Source organism: Pseudorca crassidens, chromosome 3 (genome assembly GCF_039906515.1).
Source record: "Pseudorca crassidens isolate mPseCra1 chromosome 3, mPseCra1.hap1, whole genome shotgun sequence".
NCBI lineage: Eukaryota > Metazoa > Chordata > Mammalia > Artiodactyla > Delphinidae > Pseudorca > Pseudorca crassidens.
The window spans coordinates 111,419,837-111,437,736 of NC_090298.1; the positions used below are offsets into that span (position 1 = coordinate 111,419,837).

Consider the following 17,900-nt stretch of genomic DNA (forward strand, 5'->3'; position numbering starts at 1 on the left):
AAGAACTTGTGCCCTCAATGACATTGTTGAGCTGCTAAATTAACCAAAGCTGGAGCCGTCCTACCCCAGAGTTTATCATGAGATGAGATAAATCTCTTTACTGTTTAAGCCATTTGGGTTGGGTTTTCTGGCATACAACAGCATGCCAGCAAGAAAACAGAGCCCTATAAAAAGCCATGCTCATGAGGACACACAACAAACAGATGATCTCTGCCTCTGCTCATGCTTCTCTCATAAAGAAAAAACTCAGGAGTCCAGGGTAAACACAGGGGACTAAACATACACACTTATTTCTGCCACACACCCTGCAAAAAGAACCCCCCCAAAATAGTAGTGTGGGACTCGAGGGACATTGTTCCAGCTAATGATTAAGAAACTCTCCAGACAATAGGGGCTTCTTAGACAATGGGTGAATTTCCAGGATGTCCGGCCCCCTTCCGAGAAGGAGGGGAGATAACAAAATGTAAAAAAGGTGTCTGTCAAAGACCAATCAGACAGCTGGGGAGAAGGAGGGAGATAACAAAATGTAAAAAAGGTGTCTGTCAAAGACCAATCAGGCAGCTGGGGACAAGTTCCCTCTCTGGTCCGAGCCTAAGCCGGGACCAATCAGCAGGAGAACACAACCAAATCTATAATTTACATACGGGGAAGTGGGAACCTATAAAACTGACATATTCGCGCCCAAAAGGGTTCCTTCTTCGACCTCCTGCGTGAGGACCAAGGAACCCCGGTGCACCGGCCTTCAATAAACCTCTTGCGTTTTGCATCGACTTCCGACTCTTGTTGTTTCCTGGGCGAGTCGAAACTCCTAGGAGACCGCGCAGGTCTAACATTTGGGGGCTCGTCCGGGATTCCACTCGCCCCGGACCACAAGAACATCGGGAGTTGGAGGTACCAGGTAAGCTCGAGCTTGATTGTCTGTTTGTCCCTTGTTCTTTGTGGGCCATTATCGGAGGAAAGCCGTAAGAATCGGCTTATTATGGAATCTGTATCGGACCTCTGGCTAGGCAGACGTGCTAATAGCCGGCGTCCATGAGCCCTAGGGGACGCCCTAGTGGCTCATCTGGAAGGAGAGGCAAACTCTGTCTCCCCTTCACTCGGTTTCGGCAGTTCCCTTGGTGATAACTGCCATCTGAAGAAGTTTCGGTTTTGAAGCGAGCTCGCGGTGGCCCATACGTATATGTGTTTCGTGAAGTTTTAACTGTTTCTGTATTGTGGTCTATTCTTCTTCTCTGACGGACGACAATGGGACAAACTATGACGACTCCTCTTTCCCTTACCCTAAGCTATTGGACCGAAGTTCGGGCCAGAGCCCATAATTTTTCGGTAGAGGTAAAGAAAGGAAAGTGGCAGACTTTGTGTGCCTCTGAATGGCCAACATTTCAGATAGGATGGCCCCCCGAAGGATCCTTTTTATTAGACAAGATTAAGCTGCTGAAGTTTAAGATATTTAATATAGATCCCCACGGACATCCAGACCAAGTACCATATGTCTTGGTCTGGGAAGATTTAATTCTCTCCCCACCTCCGTGGGTCCGGCCCTTTGTTTCCTCAACAGGTACGTCCGCGCATACATCAGCAGCGTCGGAGATATTAGCCTTAAAGAAAAACCCCAACACGGAGAAGCTACCCGACGCCCCGGATCTACCGAAGGCGATTTATCCTGACCCGCAGTCCGATTTGCTGCTTTTGGATTCCCCACCCCCTTATCCTCCGGCCCCGAATCCCCTACCACCTAGAGGACCCCCAGCTCCACTGCCCTCGGCACCAAGGGAACCATCCATGATGGAAGAAGAAAGGGGTCCCTCAGTGGGCACTAGGAGCCGGAGGGCTATCTCCCCGGACTCCACTGCCCTACCTCTTAGAGAATATGGCCCCCCCGATGGCCAAGGGAATAGACCTCTCCAATATTGGCCCTTTTCCTCTGCAGATCTTTATAATTGGAAAATGCATAACCCAACTTTTTCCGAAAATCCACAGGCCCTTACCGCTTTAATAGAATCTCTTGTTTTCTCCCACCAGCCCACATGGGATGATTGTCAGCAGCTGCTCCAGACTCTCCTAACGACTGAGGAGAGGCAACGGGTTCTTTTAGAAGCCAGAAAAAATGTATTAGGCGCCAATGGGCAACCTACCCAGCTGCCTAACGAGATTGATGCTGGTTTCCCACTCGTCAGGCCAAACTGGGATTTCAATGCCCCGGAAGGTAGGGAGCGCCTGAAAATGTATCGCCAGGCTCTGGTGGCGGGTCTCCATGGAGCGGCCAGACGGCCCACTAATTTGGCTAAGGTAAGGGAAGTAACTCAGGGGCCCCAGGAATCGCCAACTGTGTTCCTGGAACGTTTAATGGAAGCCTTTAGACGCTTTACCCCTTATGATCCAACTTCGGAGGGACAGGGCTACTATAGCAATGGCTTTCATAGATCAAGCGGCCCCTGATATTAAGAAGAAATTACAGAGGCTAGATGGCTTGCAGGGATTTTCGCTTCAGGAGTTAGTAAAAGAGGCAGATAAAGTATATAACAAAAGAGAAACAGAGGAAGAGAAGGAAGAAAGAAAGCAGAAAGAGCAGGAAGCCCGTGAAATAAGACGGGATAAGAGACAGGAGAGGAATTTAAGTAAGATACTGGCCACTGTGGTTGGAGGAAGAAATATAGGGGATAGAAATAGGCAGGAAGGGCGAACGGCAGACAGAAGGCGGCCATTAGACAAGGACCAATGTGCCTACTGTAAAGAAAAAGGACATTGGGCGAGAGAATGCCCTAAGAAAAAGAATGGAGGAAGGCCAACCAAAAACAAAATCTTAACATTGAAAGAAGACTAGGAAAGTCAGGGCTCGAACCCTCTCCCCGAGCCCCGGGTAACTCTTAAAGTGGAGGGGGAACCTGTTCAATTTTTAGTAGTTACCGGAGCCCAGCACTCCGTCCTTCTCCACTCAAAAGGTCCTATCTCAGCTAAAAGGTCATGGGTACAAGGAGCCACTGGGAATAAACAATATTCATGGACCACACGAAGGACAGTAGATCTTGGGATTGGACGAGTAACCCATTCATTTTTGATTATTCCGGAATGCCCCTATCCTTTGCTGGGAAGAGATTTACTCTCCAAAGTAGGGGCTCAAATCCACTTTCAGCCAGAAGGTCCCACCATAACTGATAATAAGGGAAGGTTACTTCAAATATTGACTATGAAATTAGAAGATGAATATAAATTATACGAGCAGCCTTCATCCTCACGAGTTAATGTTACTGATTGGGTAACTCGGTTCCCTCAAGCCTGGGCAGAAACTGCCGGAATGGGGATGGCCAAAAATCGGCCCCCGGTGCTAGTGGAACTCAAGGCAACTGCCACCCCAATAACGGTCCGTCAATACCCCATGAGTAGAGAAGCCAAAGACGGTATCCGTCCCCATATACAGAGGCTACTAGACTTGGGCATCTTAATAAGATGTCAATCAGCATGGAACACCCCTCTCCTGCCGGTAAAGAAACCAGGAACAAATGATTATCGGCCGGTGCAGGATCTACGAGAGGTAAACAAACGGGTGGCAAACTTCCACCCCACAGTTCCAAACCCTTACAACCTCCTGAGCACTCTTCCACCTCAACATATGTGGTATACTGTTTTGGACCTTAAAGATGCTTTTTTCTGTTTAAGACTCTCTCCCCTGAGCCAACCCTACTTTGCCTTCGAATGGAAAGATCCAACATCGGGAATGTCTGGTCAGCTGACATGGACACGGCTACCTCAGGGATTTAAGAACTCCCCGACCATCTTTGATGAAGCCCTCCATCAGGATTTGGCATTATATAGAGAATCAAATCCCCAGGTAACATTACTCCAATACGTTGATGATATTTTATTAGCTGCTGAGACCCAAGAAGATTGTATCAAGGGTACTGAAAAACTGTTAACGGAACTTGGAACCCTGGGATATAGAGCCTCAGCCAAGAAAGCACAAATATGCCAACAACAGGTCAGTTACCTGGGGTATCTATTAAAAGGGGGGCAAAGATGGCTCACGGAGAGCAGAAAGGATACGGTGGCCCAAATTCCGGCTCCCAAAAATGCCAGGCAGGTTAGAGAATTTTTGGGGACGGCCGGATTCTGTAGACTATGGATTCCAGGGTTTGCTGAGCTGGCAGCCCCATTGTACCCCCTAACCAAAAACAGCACTCCTTTCGTTTGGGGCGATAAGGAACAACGGGCTTTTGACCAAATCAAACGAGCTTTACTTTCAGCTCCAGCCCTAGGACTGCCAGATGTAACCAAACCTTTTCATTTATATGTGGCCGAAAATAAGGGCATTGCAAAAGGAGTATTGACTCAGAAATTGGGTCCCTGGAATCGCCCAGTTGCTTATTTGTCAAAAAATTGGACCCTGTGGCATCAGGATGGCCCACCTGTTTAAAGATAATCGCTGCAGTGGCCGTTCTAGTCAAAGATGCTGACAAACTAACTTTAGGACAAAATCTAACGATAACAGCTCCTCATGCCCTGGAAAATGTAGTCCGTCAACCACCGGATAGGTGGCTAACTAATGCCAGGATGACTCATTACCAAACCCTGTTGCTAAACTCAGATCGCATCAAGTTTGCTCCAGCCACAGGACTCAATCCAGCCACCTTGCTACCTGATCCTGACTTGGAAGGCTCCACCATCATACATGATTGTCAGGAAGTACTAGCCGCAGCACACGGCAGTAGGCCAGATCTGATGGACCTGCCCCTCCCTGATGCTGATTTCACCTGGTTCACGGATGGGAGCAGTTTCCTGGAGGAAGGTAAGCGTCGAACTGGGGCAGCCATAGTAGACGGAAAACAAGTCATATGGGCAGCGGCGCTACCACAAGGGACCTCAGCCCAACGAGCTGAATTAATTGCCCTGACGAGGGCATTAGAGATGGCAGAGAATAAAAAAGTAAACATCTACACAGACAGTAGATATGCGTTTGCTACCGCTCATATCCACGGTGCCATTTACCAACAGAGAGGGCTACTAACTTCAGGTGGCAAAGAAATTAAAAACAAAGACGAAATCGTGGCTTTGTTGACTGCACTCATGTTTCCTACTAAAGTCAGTATCATCCACTGCCCTGGACATCAAAAAGGAAATACCCCAATAATTAGGGGAAATAATATGGCTGACCAAGTGGCCCGAGAAATAGCATCGGGAGAAGTCATTTTAGGACTGTCAGATAAAGTTCCTGAAAAACCAGGCCGCAATGAAGAAATCATCCCGGCCACAACAAAAGGAACTTTGTCCCCTCAGCAAGCAGAATCCATGTTACAACAGATGCACAGATGGACACATTTGGGGACTAAAAAGATGGTAGCCTTGTTACAAAAAGCCGGGTACGAAACCCCTGGAATGACAAAATTAGCTGAACAAATTGTGCAGGAATGCGTCCCATGTCAACAGGTAAATGCTCACAAAGGGAAACTTGAAACTGGAAAGAGACTCAGGAGGGACCGCCCAGGAACTTACTGGGAAGTGGACTTTACCGAAGTGCGTCCTGGAAGGTACGGTAATAAATACCTTTTAGTTTTTGTAGACACTTTTTCAGGATGGATAGAGGCTTTCCCAACAAAGAAAGAAACAGCTGCTGTAGTAGCCAAGAAGATTTTAGAAGAAATTTTTCCTCGATTTGGAGCATCAAAGGTAATAGGGTCTGATAATGGTCCAGCCTTCGTCGCCCAGGTAAGTCAGGATGTGGCCAGATATTTGGGGACTGATTGGAAATTACATTGTGCCTATAGACCCCAAAGTTTAGGTCAGGTAGAAAGAATGAATAGGACTCTAAAAGAGACCCTAACTAAATTGTCCTTGGAGACTGGCGGTACCGATTGGACGGTGCTCCTTCCTTTGGCCCTATTCCGGGTTAGAAATACACCTTCCCGATACCATCTTACTCCTTTTGAAATATTATATGGTGCCCCGCCTCCCCTCCTCACTTTAGGAAAAGAAATAAAACCTGATTGTCAAAATAACACTGACTTATATGCTAGGCTACTGGGACTCCAATTGGTCCAGAAAGAAATATGGTCCCAACTCGCCAAGGCCTACCAACCGGGAACACCGGGAGAAACTCATCCTTTCCAAGTCGGAGACTCCGTATACGTCCGTCGGCATCGAACCCAGACGTTGGAACCTCGATGGAAAGGACCATACACCGTCCTCCTCACCACCCCAACGGCCATAAAAGTGGACGGCATCGCTGCCTGGATCCATGCTTCACATGTGAAGGCTGCACCAGCGACAGCATCATCAGGATGGCGGGCCCAAAGAACCGACAACCCGCTCAAACTCAAGCTTCTACGAAGCTAAGACTTAAAATTTTGGTTTTACTGCCTTTACTGACTGTAAGTGATTTTAGCCCTCACCTCCCCCAACGTTTAACTTGGCAGGTAATTTCTCAGACTGGAGATGTAACCTGGTCCATTAGTCATACTGCACCCCCCTGGACCTGGTGGCCAGATCTTTTTCCTGATGTTTGTAAATTGGCTATAGGAGCACCTTATTGGGATACAGAAGATTCTCATGATATGAACACTGCCCCTTCCAAAGTTTCGGAAACTGATTGGTTTGGGCCGGGTTGCAAAAATGCAGGCAAAAGAATGATGCTTGGTATCCTCACTTTCTACGTATGCCCCGGGTTCCACCGCCCTTGATCTCTGAATTATAAATGTGGTGGAACTGAAAACTTTTATTGCAAAAGCTGGGGATGTGAAACTACCGGGGATACTAATTGGAAACCCACCTCAACTTGGGATTTTATTACTGTAACGGCTAATTATTCTCATAATGAGGATACCGGACACCGGAGTAAATGTTCAGGATGGTGTCATCCCCTTAAAATTTCCTTTAGTAATCCCGGAAAAAGAGATAAAAAATGGATAAATGGTCATTCTTGGGGCATTAGATTTTACATGAGGGGATATGATTTAGGAATATTAATGACCCTTAAGCTAAAGATTGAGACTCCTGCTCCTATATCAATAGGCCCAAATCCCATACTTGGCCCCCCTTTGCTTCCCCCGGCCCCTTCAACTACATCAACAAAGAATGAGGCTAATGAAACCTCTGGATCCAAAGAACCCACAGTTAAGCCTGGGACTCCTCAGGATAGGATGCTTTCTTTGGTGCAGGCAGCCTTTACGGTTCTCAATGCTACAAACCCAGAGGCTACAAAATCATGTTGTCTTTGCTATGCTGCCCCTCCCCCTTATTATGATGCTATAGGATATAGCTCCAACTATACTAATTCTACCTCTTCAGACCAATGTCGATGGAAGCAAGAAGGGAACAGTAAATTAACCCTGTCCTCGGTTTTTGGAAATGGTACTTGTATAGGAACACCTCCCCAGTCCCATAGACACCTTTGTCATGATTTTAGCCTCCCTTCAGGCTCAGGATATCTTGTACCTCCTCAAGATGGATGGTGGACATGTAACACGGGGCTCACCCCTTATGTCTCTTTAGAGGTTCTTAATACTTCAGCTGACTTTTGTGTGTTAGTGCAATTAGTCCCTAGACTTATCTACCATTCAGACTCATCCTTTTTAGATGAATATGTAGGAAAAACAAAAAACAAAAGAGAACCTGTAACCCTCACATTGGCTGTCCTTCTAGGACTAGGAATATCTGCCGGGATAGGAACAGGAACCACAGCCCTCATACAACAACCCCAGTATTATGCAAGTTTAAGACAGGCTGTAGACATCGACCTTCGAGCATTAGAAAGTTCCATAACTCAACTAAAGGAATCACTCACCTCACTTTCAGAAATGGTGTTGCAGCCTAGATTTGCTGTTTCTTAAGGAAGGGGGATTATGCGCCGCTCTAAAAGAAGAATGTTGCTTTTATATTGATCATTCAGGAACCATTACCAAAACCATGGATAAACTAAGGGAACGCTTAGATAAAAGGCAAAGGGAGAGAGAGAACGAAAAAGGATGGTTTCAATCATGGTTTGATAAGTCCCCCTGGTTTACCACCTTAATCTCTACTCTGTTGGGACCTCTTATTGTTTTATTGTTGATTTTAACTTTTGGACCATGTGTTCTAAATCGCTTGATAGCATTTATTAGAGAACGTATCAGTACTGTACAAGTTCTAATGTTAAGACAACAGTACCAAAGTTTACGAACAGAAGGTTGAGATTCCATGATTGGAATCAATAGTCACAAGAAAAAGGGGGGAATGTGGGACTCGAGGGACATTGTTCCAGCTAATGATTAAGAAACTCTCCAGACAATAGGGGCTTCTTAGACAATGGGTGAATTTCCAGGATGTCCGGCCCCCTTCCGAGAAGGAGGGGAGATAACAAAATGTAAAAAAGGTGTCTGTCAAAGACCAATCAGACAGCTGGGGAGAAGGAGGGAGATAACAAAATGTAAAAAAGGTGTCTGTCAAAGACCAATCAGGCAGCTGGGGACAAGTTCCCTCTCTGGTCCGAGCCTAAGCCGGGACCAATCAGCAGGAGAACACAACCAAATCTATAATTTACATACGGGGAAGTGGGAACCTATAAAACTGACATATTCGCGCCCAAAAGGGTTCCTTCTTCGACCTCCTGCGTGAGGACCAAGGAACCCCGGTGCACCGGCCTTCAATAAACCTCTTGCGTTTTGCATCGACTTCCGACTCTTGTTGTTTCCTGGGCGAGTCGAAACTCCTAGGAGACCGCGCAGGTCTAACAGTAGTGAAGGTCTAAAAATGACAGAAACCCACAAGGACAGAGAAAAGAGAAGATGACAGAAGACAAGTTCTATCAACAACAGTTTGGAAGCTGGAAAGCAGATGGGCAAGAGCCAGCTGGCTTAGCGGATCAGGGAAAGCTGAAGCCTGCTTTTGTATGAGCAAACCCATTCAGAACACTGAAAGGCCCAGGAACTGAGGAAGCAACAAATACTACCTCAGAAGGCAGAGGCATAGGTGGGGCTAAAAACTAGGAAAGTCCACATGAGAACTAGGAATCCTACCCCCATTTCCCAGCAAGATGACCACCCTACCCTCACCATGAAAATAGATGGGAGGCCAACTCTCTGGAGAGTTTGTGTCAAAGAGTTTCTGCCCTCAAGGACAGCAGACACAGCTGAGCATGGGGGTGGGGGCCATATTTAAAACAGGGCGAATAAGGGTAATTCTATAAACTGAGCAGTGAAAACTCATGTCACCTTCTCCCACTGAGCTTCTGGGAAGTTCTCACCCAGACCTATACCCCTCCTCCAGGCAGATAATGGGAGGATTTCTCTCTGGAGAAACCGACCACCCCTAGAGAAAGGACCTGACATCAGGAATTCCATATGAAAATAACCAAGTCACCCCACCCCAATCACTCTATACTGAAACGTACTGGTCATCGAGCCTCACTCAAGCACAGGGAGCATCCCTGGGGGTATCCGGTACCTCACTCTCAGATATGTGTGGGAGGCCATAGAGCACCAGATGTTGGAGAAAAGCCTCTAACTGAAGGATCAGAGCAAACAGGAGATAAAAGAATTCCAAAGGAAATAGAGAGATTGCAAGAAACAAACAAAAATAATAATAATGTTTGTACTTTAATACCCTCAGAAAAATTAGAAGATATTGCATTTCATGAAATAAGAACAAGGGAACTATGAAAATGAATATTCAGGAAACAAGAAAAAACATGGAAATTAAAAACATGAGAGCGGAGTTTTTTTAATCCACAGATTATTTAAAAAATAAAATAGAACAAATCTCCATTAAAATAGAAAAAAAGTAGAAAATAAGAAAGATAAGAAAATTCAAGGATTAACCTAGGAGGTCCATTATTCAACTAACAGGAGTTACAGAAAAAGAAAACTAGAAAACAGAGAGGATCCAATTATCAAAAAATAATACTAGATACTGTTCTAGAACTGAAGGAAATGTATTTCAAGGTTTAACAAATCTTCCAAGTATATGGCATCATGAATTAAACTTTAATAATTTTAAAAGATTTTTTAAATTTTTAAACCATGCCAAGGAACACCATCATGAAGTATAGAAAAGAGAAATGGAGAGAAATTCTAAAAACTTCCAAAGTAAATAAGCAGGTCACATAGAAACCATGGATCTGAACGGTATCTGATAGCTCAACAGCAATGGAAGCTAGAAGACAAAGAACAATGCATTCAAAATTCTGAGGGAAAATGATTTCCAATTTAGAGTCAGCCACACCATCAATCAAATGTGAGGCTAGAATAAAGACATTTTCAGACAAACAAGGTCTCCAAAAACTTACCTCCTAGTCCCCTTCCTCAGGAAGTTACTGGAGGAAGTATTCCCTTCAAAAGAAGGGAAGAATCCAAGAAAGACAATGAAGTGGGATCCAGGGTGCAGGGGATGCCCTGGAGAAGGTGGTGGAAAGTTCAGGTAAGGATCTGGGTGCTGTTTTCAGAGAACAGTCTAGACAGCAGCTGCAGGCTGGAGGCTCTTCAGGGCTGTCTGAAAAATAAACAAACAAAACAAGTTGCTTGGTGCTGTGTTTAAAATATTCAGAGATTTTCATTGCTGTCATGGAGTTTGGGAAATAATTTGTAATTGGTACACATAAAACAAAATAAAGGAAAAGAAATGAGCAATTATTAACTTCTGAGAAAATTAAAGGTTGTACAAGAAACTATAATCATAGTACTGCATGCGGCTCTCTGTAAATATTAGTTACACAGTCATGATAATATAAACATTGAATACTGACTTAACCCAAAATGAGGATTTAACATTCTCAGGAGAGAGGAAGGGGAAGCTCTTGGGAGGGGGTGGGGGGAGAGAGGCGGGGCAGGGGAGAAGGCTGTGCCAGTAATAAAAATTAATAATCCTTCCCTTCCTCAAAAGAAAGTCTACGGGTCATATCCAAAATGAAAAAAAAAATCAAGCAGTTAAATCACGTAGTATAGAAATATGGAGAAAATACAAGAAATACAAAAATAAATTATATTAAACATTGAAAGCAGTTGATTCCTGGGAGCTGGGAACAGGGAACGAGGGGCAGCGTACTGCCATCTTTCATTCTAAGCCCACTAGTTCTATTTGGGTTCTGAACCTACATACACAGAACCTGGGTAAGGAAAGTTTACAAAGCAAAAAACACCCAGAAAGTATCTGTTGATCTCCTGGCGTATGGGCAGGTCCCTCTCCATTTCGGGAAGGCTGGGAGCCAGCCTAGGACCCAGCACCTGAACTTGGGAGCTTACAATCCAGCTGAGACACAAGATGAGGACAACAGGCTGTTTCAATGCTGCACCACTACCAACAGTGTTACGTGAACATCATTAGGATGTCTCCTTGCTGGTATAGGCACATCTGTCTCTAGGCTAGAGATCTAGAAGCTGGGGGGTGTGGTAGGACAAAGGTGTGCTAGTTTAAATTTAATAGATACTGCCAAACTGCCCTCCATGAAGGCTGCCCCAATGTGCACAGCCATCAGCAATGAGCAAGAATCTTCCCTCGTCCTTGCTGACACTCGATGATAGCAACCCGCTTAATGTTCGCTAAACCGTCGGCTGAAAAAGCTGCCTCTCCACTTTTTTTTCTTTTTTTTTATCTTCATGATGACTAGTCGTCTTAGTCTGTTCAGGCTGCTACAACAGAATTACCATAGACTAGGTGGCTTACAAACAACAGCATTTATCTCTCACAGTTCTAAAGGCTGGAGTCCAAGACCCAGGTGCCAACAGATTTGGTGTATGGTGAAGGCCTGCTTCCTGATTCATAGATGGCTTGCTGTGTCCTCACATAGTGGAAGGGGAAAGGGAGCTCTCTGTGGTCTCTTTTACAGAGACACTAATCTCATCTGCAAGAGCTTCACCCTCTTGACCTAATCACCTCCCAAGGGTCCCACCTCCTAATACCATCACCTAGGGGATTAAGTTTCAACATATGAATTGGGGGGGGGGTATGGGGACACAAATATTCAGTCCATGACACTAGTATATACTCAATCATAAATAAACTAGGGGACACACTGCAACATTTAAGACGGGTACAGTGTTGACATGTTCTTGGCACGAAAGTATCACCACAATGTATTGTTCAGTGAAGGAAGCAATCTGCAAACAATAAATACCAAACGATATTGTTTATGTCCAAAAACACGTACACAAAACCTCTGTTATGTGTAAATTCATGAGAAAGGTCTGAAAGAAGATACGTGAAACAGTAACTGACCTTTGCTTCAGAAGGAGGAGGGAGTAAGATTGTGGGGGGAAAGGGGATATTCCACTTTCTCCATAGCACAGGAATCAAACACACAGGCTCTGACCAGTCTACCAGCTCTAAGCCCAGCTGTGTAGCCTCCAGCAAGGGCCTTCATTCTCTCTTCTATAAAATAGGGAAAACGGTGCTTACCTCAAAAGGCTGTATGAGGACTAAATGTATTATGTATGTATACGTATACACAAACACATCTAAGATTATTGCTCTGAGTTAGCTATTATCAACTTGAAAGAAACGTACAACGGAAGAGCTGTGAGTTGAGTTTATTCAGTGTCTTACTGAGGACTCTAGCCTGGGAAACAGCCTCTCAGAGAGCACTGAGGACTGTTCCAAAGAGGTAAGGCGGGGAGGTCAGTGTACATGTGATAGGGGAAGGGTACCTGTGATCAAGCACACATCTCAGTAGAAGGTTGCTGCTAGGCACCAGGAACAGGTATCTTAGTTAATGGTTTTGGTGCTTTTCTAAGTATGGGGAGATGCAAGAATTTGGGTTCCTAAAATTTTCTCCTAAAAATAGCTAACTATCTGAAGGACTGTTCTGCCAGTTTTCCCAGAACACAGAGTGCCTCGTTCCTGATCTCCACCTGGAATTGCTTTCAGGGTGTGTTGAAGGTCAGCAACTACAGTGGCTAATGACTCAATCCTTGTAGAACCAGATGGCCAGCAACATTCTTTAGTTGGCACTCTTATCACCCATAATGTTTGATTTCTTAATAAGAACAGTTTCGTGTATTAATTGTATAATTTTTTGAAAGAAGAAAAAGGAAAAAAAGAAGTGAAACCAAGGTGGGACAAAACATAATCAAGCGCCCACCCAAATCAAGGGCCAGCACACATGGTACCCACCCAAGAGACAGCTAACCAGGCATGGCCACCATCGCCAGATGCAGAGAGGCCCCAGGTACAAGGCACGGCACCCTGGAGTTGGGGTCCAGAGCCTGGCCCCTACCACTTACCAGCCGGGTGACCCTGGCCCCTCCCTTCCCTCTCTGAGCCTCAACTTCCTCACCTGTACAACGTGGGGGTGGGGGAACCGAGGAGAGTGTGAGGTAACCAAACTCAAAAGAGTCATTGCCGGTTATGCTAGACCCAACTCCTCTCAGGCTGTTTCCAGCTCCACACCCACCTGGGCATCTGGGAGTCCTGTCACGTGAGCAGAGGGGGCTCCTGACGGCCAGGTCGAGAGCCCGCTGTAAGCCCCCATCCTGCCATCCCAGGCCTTCCATGAGCCTACCACTCTAGGACTACTGTCCCCTCTTCTTGCCACCTCCAATCCAGACACTGCCCCCCTTTCTCCCGCCACCACCAGACTGTCCTTCCCAAATGTGGGGAGGGGGGATGCAACATGTCTGTTTCGACAGGCCCCACATTCGGGACAACGCTCCTCCATCGGATCCCCACCCGGCCTGGACCCTCAGGGTGAGCCCTGCTCTGCCTGCATTGCTGAGGGCAGCATCTCGGGTCTGGGCTAACAGAGCAGCGGCCACCCTCTGGTCGAAAACCCCTGCTGCCCGCACCCACCTCATGGAGAACCAGGCTGCATTCACAGCCCACAGGTGCCCACTCACAGACTCCCTCTCTAAAACACTCCACACAAAGGAGCTTTTATCTCGTTCAAAAACAGGTTTTCAAAGCTTTAAAAGTCTTTGCAGTGGTTTCCCAGGTTCTGGTCTCTTTCAGATGATAATAGTTTTAATTATAACAATCATTGTACTATAATACCTTCAATTTAGGCAATCAGCTCCATTCAGTATATTTAAATGGGGGGAAGGGTGACCGTGGGCACACCTAGGCTTTCTCGCACTTGGTTTCAAAAAGAAGTTCCCTGGGCCAGGCAGGCGCTGGCTGCAGCCTGGGGGCAGGAGACCCGCTTCTGGGAGGCCTGTGGGAGAACTCCTGCACCCAAAGTGCCTGGGCCTCCCAGGAGCAGGCTTAGAGGGAGCCCACAGGGATTCCAGCACAGGAATCCCCAGGCCTCCCGAGAGGAACCCTGCAGCCCTCAGAGACCTACTGTGGCTCCTTATTACCCAGAGTACGTTTCCAGTTCTTCAGTTCTCTCCTATCCGACTCCAGGCTCATCTTGCACAAAATCTCTGCACACACCACCTGCATCTGGCCCGGCCCTTGCTCTTCCCACACACAAGACACAACTGCCACCAACTACCAGGCACTGACCCCGTGTCAAGCACCCTGCGAACAAGATGACCAGTCATCCTAGTTTGCCCAGGACTACCCCCATTTTAGCTCTCTAAAAATCCTACACTGGGGCTTCCCTGGTGGCGCAGTGGTTGAGAGGCCGCCTGCCGATGCGGGGGACACAGGTTCGTGCCCCGGTCCGGGAAGATCCCACATGCCACAGAGCGGCTGGGCCCATGAGCCATGGCTGCTGAGCCTGCGCGTCCGGAGCCTGTGCTCCGCAACAGGAGAGGTCACAGCAGTGAGAGGCCGCGTAGCACAAAAAAAAAAAAAATCCTACATCCTGGGATACCCCTCAGTCCCAGACAAACCAGGGTGGTTGGTCACTAGGCAGTGGACCTATGGTGGTGACCCAGACTTGCTCCCTGACATGACCAAGCCTTTGCTCTAGAAGAGAGTGAGAGCTTACAAAATACTGACAGTAGGAACTGTATGTGTCCTAGGGCAGCCGTAACAAATTACCACAAACTGGCTAACTTGAAACAACAGAAATTCATTCTCTTACAGTTCAGGAGGCCAGAAGTCCAAAATCAAGGTGTTGGCAGGATTGGCTCTTTCTGGAGGTTATGCAGGAGAATCTGTCGCACGTCTCTCTCATCGCTTCTGGTGGTTGCCAGAAATCCTTTGTGTTCCCTGGCTTTTAGACACATCACCCCAGTCTCTGCCTCTGTCTTCACATGGCTTCCTTCCCTGTGTATTGCTGTGTCTTCTCTTCATATAAGACACCAGTCTTATGTGGGCCCACCTTAAATCCAGGATGATTTTATCTCAAGATCCTTAACTACATCTGCAAAGACCCGATTTCCAAATAAGGTCATATTCTGACGTTCCCAGCTGACATGAATTTGGGGTGGGTGTGAAGCACTATTCAACCCACCACAGGAATGAACTCAATAAATGTCAACTGCGGTTCATAAAAATCCAGGGCTGGAAGGAGAGGAAAGCTTCATTTGTTCATTCCATGTTTATCCACTGAGCACTCACTACATGCCAGACCGTGATCTTGAAGCTAGGAAAACCCCAGGGAATGAGATCGGGAATCTCTGCGCTTGCGGAGCTCATGGTGAGAGGAAGGGGAAGCACTGGAAAAAAGTCCTGAAGGGTTGCTGGGATTTGGACGAACATAAAATTTGCAGATTGTTCTAGGTCAAGAATAGCCCTCGATGGACTGAAAATGTGTAAGCCTGTCCTTGGACATCAGAACAGAAGAGAGGACTGGTATCGGGAAGCACCCTTCAGCCCAGCTGAGAACAGTGGCTAAGATTAGTGGCAGAGCTAAGGGGTGGCTGGGGGTGTCTGCGGGGCCCCCTCAGGTCCATCACTGCCCCCACTCCTGATGAGACAATCGACCATGGAAGTGACACAAACACAGCAGTCCTCTAGCCCACTTTTCCACAGACCCTTCAATCCACGTAGGAACTCCAGAGCTTACATGTGGAGACCACTCGCCAAAGCTTGGCACAGGATAAGAAGCCTGCCCTTAGTCCTCAGGGCTGTTATCTGAACCTTAGCTCGTGGAACCTCATGAGGCTCTAACACAAGCAGGAACTTTCCCCAGGGCCAGGCCTCTGCAGGGGCTTTCAGGGCTTAAAGATCACTGTCCTGAGAGTCATAGAGTCTAGCTCAAGGCCTGCCTCTGTCAGGAAGCACTCCCAGATTTCCACCTTCTTACAGCTGCTGAATCTACTTCCTTTCACCTCTTCAACAAAACCACTGATGTATTTCTATTTTCTGCAGTAAGTATGTTGTACATTTCCACTCTTCACCCACTCTGGTCACTGTCTCAGACCCCGGCCTTCTCCATGGGCTTCATAAAACTTTGCACCAACCAAAATCTTCCCACCAAAGAGCCCACCCTAGAGCAGAACCAGATGCTTCCTGAGTCCCCATCTCTTCCTACATTAAGTGCATGGCAGCTCCCAAGATATGCATTTCAGCCTTTTCCTTTTTAACACAAAGGGACCCCTTCTTCTATGCAGCAAATAGAGTCATTCCCCTCTAAGGGGCAGGGGTCCTGGGACTTATAAACCACAGGTCAATGCTAACCAATGTGTTTCTTTCCTCGAAGTTGTAATCTTTCAAATAAGCCACTGCTGGGCTGCAGCTCCCTCAGAGATAAGTGTGCATGCCAATGCCTATTGCATTCACCAACTGTCCTGTCTCAGAAGGCATCACTCACACACACTCACTCACACACACACACACACACACACACACAGCTTCCAGGGCTGGCTGGCCTCTCATCCCTCCCGCCACACAGAGGGCTGCACCACCTTGAGTGTGATGTGTCCCATCTCTCCCCTGCCTCTTCAAAGTCTGAAAGTGGAGCCGACAGATGCCTTTTCTGCACCCAGTCTGCCCTGAACTTTTAGATGCTCTACCCACAGACTAAATGCCAACTTACCAAACCGACCCTCTATACAGTGGAAAGGGGGCCTCATCTCCTCCCTGAGGAATAATGTAGGGGAAAAATGGTTGGTTCTTGTCACTCCCCTGCTCAAAACCCTGACACGGCTTCCTTTGGTTTTTAGGATAAGGACTCACAGCTCACCAGCCCCAGAGGCCCCGTGAAACTGAATTGTACTGCAGGAGCCAGCACTCCCGGCCTCAGCCCTGAGGATGTTGATGCCTCGGGACACCAAGCTCTCTCCTCTCCCAGGGCTCTCCCCGCTGACCCGCTCGCTTCTGAGGTCCAGTTTACACACAGCCTCCTTTGAGAAGTCTTCCCTACCTCCTGTGTCATCCAAATTCATTCTTTCTTTTCTAAGGCCATGGAGCATAGCGGTGAGCAGCAGGGAATTTGGAAGCAGACTTTCTGATTCAAATCCCAGGTATGCTGCTTACGAGCTTTGTGACCATGGGCAAGTTACTTCACCTCTCTGAGCCTCTGTTTCCTCATCTGTAAAGTGGAACTAATTCACAGAGCTGTTAGGAGGGTCAAAGGACAAAATCCACTGAAAGTGTTTTTTTTTGTTGTTTTTTTTTTTTTCTCGGTACGCGGGCCTCTCACTGTTGTGGCCTCTCCCGTTGCGGAGCACAGGCTCCGGACGCGCAGGCTCAGCGGCCATGGCTCACGGGCCCAGCCGCTTCGTGGCATGTGGGATCTTCCCAGACCGGGGCACGAACCCGTGTCCCCTGCATCAGCAGGCGGACTCTCAACCACTGCGCCACCAGGGAAGCCCCACTGAAAGTGTTTTGAACTGTGTGGAGCACGTAGTAAATAATTAGTGTCAGCCATTATTACTATCGCCAACGTTTAACCATCTCCCATCGCTCTCTTTGCTTTGCCTTCATAGCCCTTCTCACAGTCGGTAACTGCACATCTACCTGGTGGCTATTTGCTGACTGCTGAGACGTCAGCTCCATGAGTGAGAGTAACCTCAATGCCCGGCATGATGCCTGGCGTGCACAGGCACTCAATAATTCACAACTGCTGGTTAAAGAATAATCATCACTGGCCCCTCCTGACTTCAGGTGGG

General features: G+C 47.1%; 1 long non-coding RNA gene across 4 annotated transcripts; it reads left to right on the top strand.

Moving 5' to 3' along the window:
* Positions 1-356: 356 nt before the first annotated feature.
* On the top strand, positions 357-8,639 carry LOC137221667 (uncharacterized). Of its 4 annotated transcripts, none has more exons than XR_010942103.1 (3): positions 357-898; positions 1,559-2,206; positions 6,009-8,639. It is a non-coding gene; the product is annotated as an uncharacterized lncRNA (long non-coding RNA). The 4 variants fall into 4 exon arrangements; XR_010942104.1 differs by having other exon boundaries at positions 2,023-2,206; XR_010942105.1 differs by lacking the exon at positions 1,559-2,206.
* Positions 8,640-17,900: the final 9,261 nt, after the last annotated feature.